The 12,151-nt window shown below is 33.0% G+C and overlaps 1 protein-coding gene across 2 annotated transcripts in view; it reads left to right on the forward strand.

Annotated features, from left to right (window-relative positions):
• Positions 1-797: 797 nt before the first annotated feature.
• The window catches only part of LOC129219381 (tetraspanin-11-like), a 165,952-nt gene continuing 154,598 nt past the window's right edge, over positions 798-12,151 (forward strand). Inside the window, exon 1 of one of the 2 annotated variants that reach the window (XM_054853758.1) lies at positions 798-861. The gene's annotated coding sequence lies outside the window, so the exon portion shown is untranslated. The remainder of the gene's footprint in view (positions 862-12,151) is intronic. The other variant, XM_054853759.1, reaches the window with a different exon arrangement.

Genomic DNA, 12,151 nt, shown 5'->3' on the forward strand with positions numbered 1-12,151 from the left:
CGCGAAAAAATTTTCACTCAAAAACCGACCTTAATTTCCATTTTGCTCACCCCCGAATGAATGTTTTGTTTTTTTTCGACCCGATCACGCGTGCATATATACCTAAGAACATATAGACGCCTGAAATATCCATTTTGACGATTCCCGAGTTAATTACAACGAGTTTTCTCGTGACGTCTGTATGTATGTACGTATGTGCGTATGTATGTCGCATAACTCACAAGAACGGTATGTCCTAGAAAGTTGAAATTTGGTACGTAGACTTCTAGTGGGGTCTAGTTGTGCACCTCCCCTTTTGGTTAAATTCGGGTGTTTCTAAAGGGATGTTTTGCACCTTTTTGCGGGGAAATCATTGTTAATTTCGATGCAAACTCAAGTGGTGTTATAATATGGCGAACATTTGGTGATATATCATCAGTCTTTTGGTCGCCAAATTTTGTCGCCAACTTGGCGACAAATTTGGCGTTCTGTTTTTTTTCTAAATCTGGTTTTAATTTGGCCACTGTTGGTAATATTTAGAGAGTTAACTATTGAATCACATTAAAATTGCCAATGATGGGGAAATACATTAAATTGGCGTAAAAGGAAGTCATATGATGCACACATCAGCTCGTTTCTACTGATGCAGCATGAAACTGTAAACAAATTAGGGGAATGATACCAATTCATGACAGTAAATGAAATAATCCGGTTTTCATTCTAAGCCATCCATATATGTCTTTTCTATTCCGACGAATGCTATGCTTATAGCTTTTTAATAAAATAAACCTGTAATAGTTAATTCTTTCTTTTCTTTCTAGGGAATAAAGATAACTAAGAAATTCAGCAAATGTGAAACCGCTCCAAAGCACGTTCTCCGAAGTAAGTGTATTATGCGGGAACCTCAATAATTTTATGTTCATTTGAGATTTGATTTTATGTGGTGTATAATTGAGTTTACCATATTGTTTTCGGTTCAACCCTAAGATAATCGCGATCAACTCGCTCACATACAAAAAATTAAATTATACGCTGAGTTTATGTAAAATACTCTCAAAAGTGTTATTTAATCTTCCGGAAAATAGGAAGAATGAAAAATTTAGTTTCCACTTACCCCCTTCCTCACCCCCTCCAAATACAGTACTTATGGGGAACAAAGAAACCGAAATAGCACATAAACATAGCTGGGAAGGTGAAATGCATAAATAAATACTTTTAGTAACACATGACAAGTAAAATTGGACGAAACCAGTTACTTCGCATTTGCAGACCTGATGGAGAGAAAAATTTAAGAACCATAAACTTTAAAAAACAACTCTGTTTAGTGTCATTTTTAAACATATATTGGTGGAATATTAAAATATATAATGTAGTACCTACAACTACGTAATAGCTACGTTTTAAAATATTGAATTTTTTAAGCATATTTTATTGCTTCCAAAACGTAGAGAAAACTTGAATCTGACGTGGGAGATCTATTATTCCATAAAAGATTCGGAAATTAACTGATGATGTGTTTTGTAAAATACTGATAAAGTGTAAATAATTTCATTAGAAATTCTGAGGCGTATTTAAACAGTGTATGCATTTAAATTGTTATTGTCACTAAAATTTCAAAATGTTTAAAAGTTACATTGAACATGTAATTAAAAGATTTGTTATTTCAAATAAGTATTTAAAGATTTCTTGCAGTTGGCGCGTAAGTGGCAGAAATGAGTTTTTGAGATATCTGTAGAAACGCGTTTTTGATTCCATACGAAACGCTGGATTTTTACGCTCTTTTCATGCTTTATTTTCAGTAGAAAACAAATTTGTATACAAATCCTGAAGTGAAATTAGTGCAAAAAAGAAAAACAAACATGAAAATTTCAAAATAAAAAAAATTGTAGATACTGTTGTTTATCTGTCCACGGCAGTCTTCTAGTTCGGTTGCATACATTGATGGCATTAGTTAATTAGTTATCGTTTTCATTTTGTTTACGGTGAATTTTTTTCAGCATTCGTGAAATTCTTCATGGGAATTTTTTTTCTATTTATCGTGTTCAGAAGAATGATCAAAACTCATTATAAGGGGGGGGGGAGAGAACAAAGCAATTAAATGTTAACAAACTAAAGTAGGCGATATTTTGCTTTTTGGTCATGTTTATGACGAAGACGGATGGGTGTCAATTGAGGATTGAGTGGGTTTCCATGTTTTGACGAAAATTCCACCGACCTGAATACATATTTTGTCATAAGCTGACCGATGATGTTTTCCTCTTGCAGACATGAAGATGTATCCCACTTACTGTTGCCACATGCAGCGACATAATACTGTTATATAACTTCCTTCTTTAGAAATGGAGGTGTCGATCTTTATCTGCTGCAGTGCAGACTAGTAATAGCCGGGAGTTCCTTGCACGATGCGAGGAAGGGTGGTACGCGTGACTGAATCCTTTGACTAAAGTCACATTATAGAATGTAGAACGGAGAATGGACAAAGATTTTCGAATTTCTTTTTTCGTTTTCTGTGCCGCTTTTTGCTCATTCAAAGACATCTAGGGTAATGGGAAATGAAATTTGAATAAGGTTGGAACTCATAAATCTTCCAGGATCTGGTCAATGTGCAATATCCGAATGCGTGATAGATGAAGATGAAATGCAGAGGAAATTGCAAAGTAAGTGAGAGGAATGTACAATTTTCATCACTTTTCAAAATGTGTTCTACTCAGATTCTTAATTTCTTTTTTTGTTTTGATACTTGGAACAGAGTAGTAAATGTTGGAGTTCAACATTTTTCGGAAAAATAAAATTTCTGTAGGTTCATCTTTGATTGGACAATGAGGAACAATGAATGTGATAAAAGTTGAATAAATACCTTTGTGCTTGAAAAGTGAAATAAGAAAAAACGTCTTTTAATTGCACAAAATTGTAGATTACTACCGACACATGTTTCGGCCTTACAAGGGAAGTATTTTTCAGTGCAAAAGAAATGAACTGAATGGATGAAAATTCATCAGATCTGCAATTTGTGCGATTGAACGTTATTATTTCTTGTCTTATTTTGCATGAGTGTGATAATCATGCTCAAAATAAATTAATTGGTGGAAAGTTTACTTTCTGCTTTGGACGCCAGTAACTTTTCATCAATTGCATTTCAAAAAATACAGTAAAACGTACCTTAAACTTAAGCATTATGAACCATATAAAACGCTATTATTTTTAATGAACTGCTTTCTATCAAGGGAAACTAAAATTTTACCGTTGTTTACGTCTGTCTTCAATATTTTTTTATACCTAAATTGAAAGAAACATACGTGTGATGAATACATGTATTAGCGTTTAGTTTCTAAAATATTGATTTCTTGAGTGAGAAAAATAATTTCGAATGAAGTGAGAAAAATAATAGTGCTCAGTCTATCTGCTTTTCAGATTTCTTCTCTCGTTTATGCTTTTCATAAAATAAATTATTTCCTTTCATCCCTACCCGTTTTTTTTAAATGAAAAAGGGAAAAAAATGCGACAGTATAAATATAAACATCAAATATCGGGAAAAATAATCGGTAGCATAAATGCGTAGCAGAGAAACAGGCATCTAAGGAATTTTTCTCTGAGGGGGAAAACCAATCTAAAATAGACTATTAAAATTATTTTGCGAAAGTAACGCTTCTCTACAACGTTCTATTCGTTTACAAATAATTTGCATGAAAAAACAAAACAAAGGTTGAATTGCATTCTTGTTTTTGGTCAATATTTGAAAATATAATAATTTAGTAAACTTTTACAGAATGCAATCCCACTCGCAATCAATTCTTTTAAAAAAATACTATAGTTCTTATAATCGAGATTTTAAAAATGTAATGATACTTTCCATAGGTTTTTTTGAAGAAGCTATCACAACTGGACTGTACATTTTTAAATAATCATAATTGATTAATCATAAAAGTAACTCCAATAGCGACTGAAATGTTTCATGTACTACCTTCTAGCAATCATAATCTTCGCTGCTCCAAAGTTCGTTCATAAATAAAAATTCCTCCTTTTGATGCGATGTTAAGAAAAATATTACGTCCAGAAATTGCATCGTTTTAACATTGTAGAAATCGTGAAAATTAGGCGAATAACATTTTACAAACCTACTATTCTCCAAAAAAAACGACATTTATGATTGGCAGGTGGTGAATCGCATGAAAAGACCATGACGAAACTTCTACTAACGATGCACCTATGACATGGAAATTTCAAAAGCATTTATTCTTTGTATGAAAAGAAATTTAGAAGGCTAATGCCGCAGTTCAGGTGTGCGGGTTTTTTTGTAAGTAAAATTTTGCTCAATTTAAACTGTCCAAAATGTCTAAATTATTTGAAGCGAAAATTACTTTTCTTGAAGAGGGCTTGAAATTGAAGTCAAAAGGAGAAACACGTGATTTTTCACCTTGAAATTTATTATGACTGAATGTTTGAGGTTTTGAAAATTACGTTTTTCGTTCTTACTATGAAAAGTTTAGATGTCGGAGATAAAATGCATCATGATGTTTGACAGTTCTTGAACACAGAAGCATTATAATTTTTGTTGCCAAAAGTTTAGGTTAGTTAAGAAAGGGGGAGAGGGGATATGGAAGACAGATAATTGGTCTTTTCTCTTTTTTCTCAAATATGTTTCGAGACGTACTGTGAGAAATTTTCGAATGTTTCCATCATTGGGTTGAAATATTTTGTTAGAGAAATAATTTTGATCAGTTGACAAGGAATCAGTGCAGAAACATGCTTTATTCAAGCAAATATCAAACGAGTCGAATTTCGTGTCCAACAATCAAAACGCAATGATTGAACCTTTAATTGTGAGTGAAACTTTTATCATCTTGTCTAAATTTTCTTCCTTTGATCTAGTTTCAGTTTCTATTTCCCCCCCCCCCCCCCCTAATTTGTTTCTTCTATTCGTTCTCAAAACTGTGCGTGCCCGGTTTGATTTTGGCCGATTTGAGGGAATGATGTTACTAGTTCCAGGTGCTATTTCAGGTAACTTCCACACATCTTAAATAAGTCTTTGCTGCTTAGTGACTATTGCCACTTCGTAATAATTATAAGTACCTCAACAGTAATTTTTTCATCCACAGTTAAGCAGTTTTTCTTTTGGAATCCTTTGACAGGTCAAGCGATTTCGTAATCTAACTCAGTGTTTTACGAGTATTCCATAGTCGTAATTACTGTCTTTTAATTAATTGTTTTCCCATAAGCAGCTTGGTGGTAAACATCAGAATGATTCTTTTTACCTTGTGACATAAATATACCGTTCCTGTTTCTGAAAGAATAAAAATAATCTTTAGATATATGCTGCAAAACCTACTGCATTAATTATCAATTTAGCTTAGTTTAAGTAAGTTAATGCAATATAAATACAGTCACTATATTTAGTTAAAGCTTGATAATGGTAAATAGGACTTTGAAGCACAGAAATGTTAGTAACATGAGAATTAACTGCATAAAAAACAGTTACAATGAAAATTATGGATTTCGTGTCGTAATACCATTGAATTTAATTTTGTAAGTATTCTTATTTTGAACATATTTCATAAAATATACATTTTCAAATATGGTTCTACAGTTTACTAAGAACATTTCCTTTATTGAAACAAGCTTTCAATTCATTTTTGACGACCTTGGATTCAGTTCTAAGTAACTGCTTTGAAGTGTATTGATTTGTGTTAAACTCGTGTTCGATAAGCTTAATTTTTTTTTGTAGTTCATATTTCACTGCAGCATAGGTTAAATAGTTTATGATGAACTTGAACACGAAAATAGTAGATCCTTTTTTTCTTTTTGATAAAGTGTAAACGTTTTTTACGAGTTTACTGTCAAAAATATATATATTTAATCTATTTTGTAAAAGCTACGACAAGCTGTTTTTGCTTTCTCATAATTTATTTGAACAGTTTTTGAAGATCTACCGAATAAATACGATCTATAGCCTTGTTGTTTAGTTGTGGTAGTTTAATGTAATTCATTTTCTTCCTTTTTCTAAACTTTTGAGATTTAATAACATCAAGCAAATATCAGAATTGTCTACCCCAGAACAAGTATACAAAACAGAGAAAGAAAAATGTAAATAAATAAGAAGAATTATTTGGAATACTAGGCAATAATTATAACTTTAAAAAAAAGTAAAAAAAAAAATAATAATAAAATGAAATAAAGTAAAAAGTAAATAAATAAATAAATAAATATACGAAGAATCAAAAAAAGGAAACTGATTGCAATTGCTGTCCTTAGAAGCAAAAGGGTGTTCTGACTTACTTGAAAATTTGGAGATTAATAGTACAAATAATACGAGAAACACCCATATCTTTTGTTGCACGAGATGTTAGTAATACTTAACATGTGTTGCTATCTCTCCTGACCTAGAAAAAGAAAACATTAACGCTCCCATATGATTCGAACTTTGCACGAGTTTTGTTCAAAATCTTTCTTTTGTCACTTACACCCCTGTGCATCTCACTGTATCAATTGGGCGTAATCTGATGAAGCATCTAGAATCTGATTTTACAGCTAAGAATAGCTTTGAAGAAACATTAGGACGTCATTTATAAGGCTCTCGTTTGGAATTTTTTATTCATTTGTTCGTCGTTTCGATACCGATTTACCCATGTATTTAAATTATAAAACTTTTTTTAATCGCTGCATAACAACAGTTGTACTGCCGTGTGCAGGTAAAGGGCAGCAACTGCAAATTTTTTATTTTTCATTTTTGTCCACTTTTGTCATCTATTTATTGTACGTTAGCTTTATTGTACAAGCTTGCTTTTTTGGCTTCCGCTAAAAAAATAGGCACGAAAAAAACGTCTAATTCCAAGATTTCTCTATGGTTAATATTGATTCAGACACAACTTTCTTCAAATAACTCATTTCTGCAGATACTGCCGTTTACCTGCACACGGCAGTATATGTAACCTCTCTGCTTTACTCACCTTCTCGATTTTAAAAACTACACAATTCCTCCAAACTACTATTTTTCTGGAACTATTTATTTACTTAAAATCAGAATACGTGGGGAAAGAAACCCAGAGGAAGCAAAAAATTTGGTAAATATCAATCAGCACGATAATATTAACATTAAAGCTTTTCAGCAACTCAATTCCACCTATACAGATTTTATGAACAAATAATGTTTATAGGTTTATAATGTAAGGAGATTCATATGTATTTATTATTTTTTTTAGTGTGAAATTATATTTAATACTTTTATACCAAACTGGTGGTACATGATCCGCTGTTTGTGCATGTCTATACAATTTCAGGTTTAGTAATTTCTGTATCTTTTTCCAGTAATTAGGTTTTTTACTTCAAAATCTTTGTTTCAAGCTGCTCTGTTTGCGTTACATTTTTCGCAAACCACTATTGGGCAAAAACACTCATCTTAGTATCGAGAGTCATAGCGGAAAATCTGTCGTGTTCTCATCTGTGACTAAATGTGTTTCACGCAATTAATTCTGCACCATTTTTTTAACTCCTGTAACGATAGGCATCATTCATCAGTTTGTATTAGAACGGATGAAATGAAAATACAATATATATATATATAGATATATATATAGATATATATATATAGTTTTTTAAAGATTATTTAGTAATATAGGAATATAAACCTATGCATAAAATAAAACAAGTTGTGTGTTTGTTGTGGCGTAGGTCCGGGCAGTGGCGTAGCCATAGAGGGGGATAGGGGGGTTAGAACCCCCCCATGAGCCCCAAAAATTTATATATATATATATATATATATATATATATATATATATATATATATATATATATATATATATATATATATATATATATACAGTGAAGCACGGTTATACGTTTCTCTTTTGTACGTTTTTATCAATTATGTTTTTTCATACAGTCCCTTCAAAAACGTATAAACGGTGCTTCACTGTATATATATATATATATATATATGTGTGTGTGTATGTGTATAAACTTGAGGGCGTAGCTTTACTTTAAACTTCAGAAAAAATTACCCCCCCCCCCAAGGATTTTTTCTCGCTACGCCACTGGGTCCGGGGATAAGGGTAAGGCCCAGAAATTCGGTATGCGGGTGTAGTTTTTGCCGCTGTTGGGCCTCTTGTCATTCGATTTTAGATTAATTAACTATAAAAAATAGTCATTTAATGTTTTATGTGAGTTTTGGAACTTTTTACCCGCAGACGAAGAACTAATTGCTTTGTTATTCTTCTGTGCATTATTGCAAACAGCGAAACTAAGCTTTACCAGCGTGCAGATTTTACAATCGAACCTCGACGCCACCTCTCGGGACTCCGCGAAACTGATTTTATAAACAGGGTGGTCTTTTTACCGATTCTGTATAAAATAAGCGTGTATATAAAAACGTGACAAAAAAAAATATAAATGATTTTTTTTTCTCTTACATGGAAAATAAAAGTTAAAATCAGCGTGGAATTCCGATATTAAAGAAAGAAAACTATTCCAAAGTGAGAAACTTAACGACGAAACCAATTGAAATGTTCCGACGTAGAAAGAAAAGATTAAATAAAATCGTTTTTCCCCATGATACGTCATAAAGCTATAATGAACTTTCATGTTCTAAACTGCAGTTCGAATTAAAAATAAATGCCCAAACTTGGGACATACTATTTCATTTTATGCCTTTTTTAAAAATAATATTTTGACGCAGTGATTCTCTACCGGTTGTCCGGCGGACCGTCACTGGGCCGCATAAAAATTTGACCGGTCATGAGATATTTGCTCGTCCTAGTTCAAAAGCATTCCTTGCTCCAAAAAATGAAAAAAAAAAAAAAAAAAAAAAAAAAAAAAACACATGATAGTAAGACCGTACAGAGGTGACCCCTCTAAGGGCAAGGGCGCACCCCCCGCCTAAATATTGTGGAGATCCCCTATAAAGCAAGAGCCCCCAAAATGAGAAAAATACCCCTGAAAACACCCCCCTAAAAATTTCAATGGCACAGTCTGCTCCACAACCCCCTTCTAGGTGAGCACCCCTGAGACCATATATGATATTTTAACTTGAATTTTTTGATTTATTTTCATAATTTTCAGTGGTTTTCCCTAACAGTTTATTTACTTATGTACAATTGCTACATGAATTACTTATCTTTACACCTAAATATCTTTTATGAGTTTTTAATACCAAGTACAATTTCATTTATGTAATTTATTTGTTGTAAAAAAAAGGGAAGAGGGGGGGGGGGAGAGGAAGTCATTGGTCCAAAATTATTTGTCATAATTCTTTAACGGTCCAACTCGAGGGATGTTTTGTTTTTTGCAAATAAAATTAAAAAAAAGTAATAATAAAAAAAAACCCTTCATCCGTCCGCATATTTTTTTTTTTTTCAAAATTTTTTGCCGGTCCGCGAGTCAAAAAAGGTCGAGAAACGCTGTTTTAACGTGATCAACGCTATCACTTAAAGACTGTCATTTGAAGTTTACAAACTATCAGTTGTCAAAACGGAAAATCATTTCCAACATGGAATTTGCATGTTTCCACGCGTCACTGATCCCTTCCTTCTGAGGTTTTCCTAGCTCTCTCTAATCCCTTTCATCTTCTTCCCCGGCAACCTAAAGGGCGTTGCTGGAGAAGAGAAAAGTGAAGAAGGTGAATGGAGAGAGATCTAGCATCGATCGTTTGGCTAAACGGAAAAATTCCAAAAAGCGCAATCTGGCAACTATGCCACGGCTGCAAAATGTCAGTGGAGTTCGATCGACTATTTTTAGAACATTCTCCGTCTTTTCGGATAATGTGCAAAAATAGTAAAAACCAGAAGAAAAAAAAACCCGAATCACGAAGTCCTAGTTACTCCACCGCATTCAAAATTTAAATCTAATGCTTCTTGGGTGTGGTTGCCCTACAAAAGAAGATTCCCCCTCACCTCTTTTGTCTTCTTTTTACCTTGTTTCGGATGAAGGGTGCTGAATTCTATCGGCGGTTCCCATCTCTCGGAATATTTCTCTCTGCAGCAGATTAGATTGCGCGGTGACGGGAATGAGATCGGCGGGGATGAAAGAATCTTTGCGTTTTTACTTGAAAATGTATCCTTTCGTTCTCGCCAAGCTACATTGTTAAATAGCGGTTTGAGGTGTGTTTGAAGAAGGTGGAGCGAGGCATTTTATTAAAGTTTTTCGTGCTGACGATATATTCAAGACGATTTCAACAACTCAAAAATGAGATGGCCGGACGAAAGAAATTTCAGTTGCAAGGTCATAAGCTAACTAACTAGATAAATAAATAAACCATATATATATAGTGTTCAAAGGACAATTTTTTTTCTCCGTGGCAATTCTTTTCTCCAAATAATACCATTTTGAAGTGTTTTTTTTTGTAAATCTACATGAGAAAAAACTTGCATGAAAGCTAATTAGAAAAAAGAAAAAAAAATCCTTTTGTTTCTAGAGCAATTAGGGTAATTCCGGGGGAGATCGACCACATTTTTCTTCATTCTCTGAAGACTGCACATTTACATATATTTTATTTTTCATTGTATATACATAGAGTGCATGATATTTCTTATAAGCATCGAGGTGCAGAAGGTCATATCTTTAAAGCAATTCCTGTTCTGATTTTAAACTTTTTCTATGCGGTCCATCTCACTCGAAGTAGTCCGGGTGAAATGGACCATTTGAATGGGTGATACGGATCATAATAAATTATGAAATGGTTGCTCATTTAATATCTATAGGTGTTGATTTGCATTACATGAGAATCAAATAAACTTACAAGTATTTAATATTAAGTTTACATGTCTTACTATTTGACGTTTAATATGCATAAACCTTAAGAAGTTAAACGTTATTTTTGTAGCCAATCACAGCCAGCCTTTTTAGCTTTATTAAAAATATGAGGTATCTTAAGTTTTTGCGCTAATACGTAAGCTATGTGCCAGAGAGAATCTCTAGAAGGTGGAAAAACCCCGATTCTGTAGTTTTTGTATGTGTAAAACAGTTTTTTCATTGCCACACCCCAGTACTGATGACAGTCCTAAAACACCCTTGGTAAAGTTATGAGTTTTAATTCTTCTCTTCAAAGTTGTTTTAGGAGCGCTGTTTCATTAGTTTCTGCTGTTTCATTTACACCCATATTCTTTTCTTTGACGGCTTTAACAGCGTTTTTCAAATAAGTTTCAGTCGATTCCCCGAGTGTAGACAAAACTTTTCTATTATAGGTAGTTTGCGTATTCTGAAAGAGGAAAAATACTACACTTTAGTATTTTAAATTCAGTTCTTTGGAAATCAATATTTTAAAAATTCAACTTTGTATAGGGTTCATTTCTCCCGTCTAGAGGTGGTCCATCTCTCCCAAATGTCTGGGCAAAAATGACAATCCCCCGTAACTCTTCACTGTGAATTTCACGTCGCCATTTTAGGTTATTACGAAGCCAACACGTACCCAGACAATACCACACCCAAAGCGCAGATAGATTACATTTCATTCAAAAGCTTAGATTGTATAATTATAACAATGTAACAAACTATTCGACTTACCAAAAGAAACAATGATTTTTAGCTGACGAAAGATAGTTTTTTGAGAAGCAAACAGCAGCGCGTCATGCAAAATGTCTTTCCGTACCTGGTTATTTCATCTATTGAGAGGCACATTAACGAAATTTCTAACTGGTCCATCTCACACGGTGGTCCATCTCTCCCGTAATTACCCCACACAATTCAATCATGTTCGTTTAATTCGCAAACCATTTTTGCAAATACTTATAACTACTTGAACTTTTTGAGTTATAATTCTCCCGGATAGTAAATGAAATAATCTTGCTTTTCGATTCTTTTCCTTTTCAGTTTATTCACCGACATTATTTCTCACCCACGATTGATACACACCACTTAAGCAGAAATAAAGATTAAAATGAATGAAATTTGAGCTGGTTCCCACAGTCTGAATTCCTAACACACTGAATTCCTAAATTCCTTTTGGTGTTTTTTTGCGTGTTTTCAATTTTGTAAATAGTTTTGTGATTCATTAAGTCCGCGTTGGAGGTTTTAATTGGTTTTTGATTTATTGCTTATTTTTTTCTTATTTAGTTTTTGGTTTATTACCGTTTGAATTATTTATGTTTTCTTTTTCAAAGATTGTAAGGCTCTATTATCAGACGCTTTCACGTGCTTTTTTTTTATTAAGAAAAGAAAAATTCGTAGTTATTCAATTTTTTTAGTC

The sequence above is a fragment of the Uloborus diversus genome, chromosome 3, assembly GCF_026930045.1.
Source record: "Uloborus diversus isolate 005 chromosome 3, Udiv.v.3.1, whole genome shotgun sequence".
NCBI lineage: Eukaryota > Metazoa > Arthropoda > Arachnida > Araneae > Uloboridae > Uloborus > Uloborus diversus.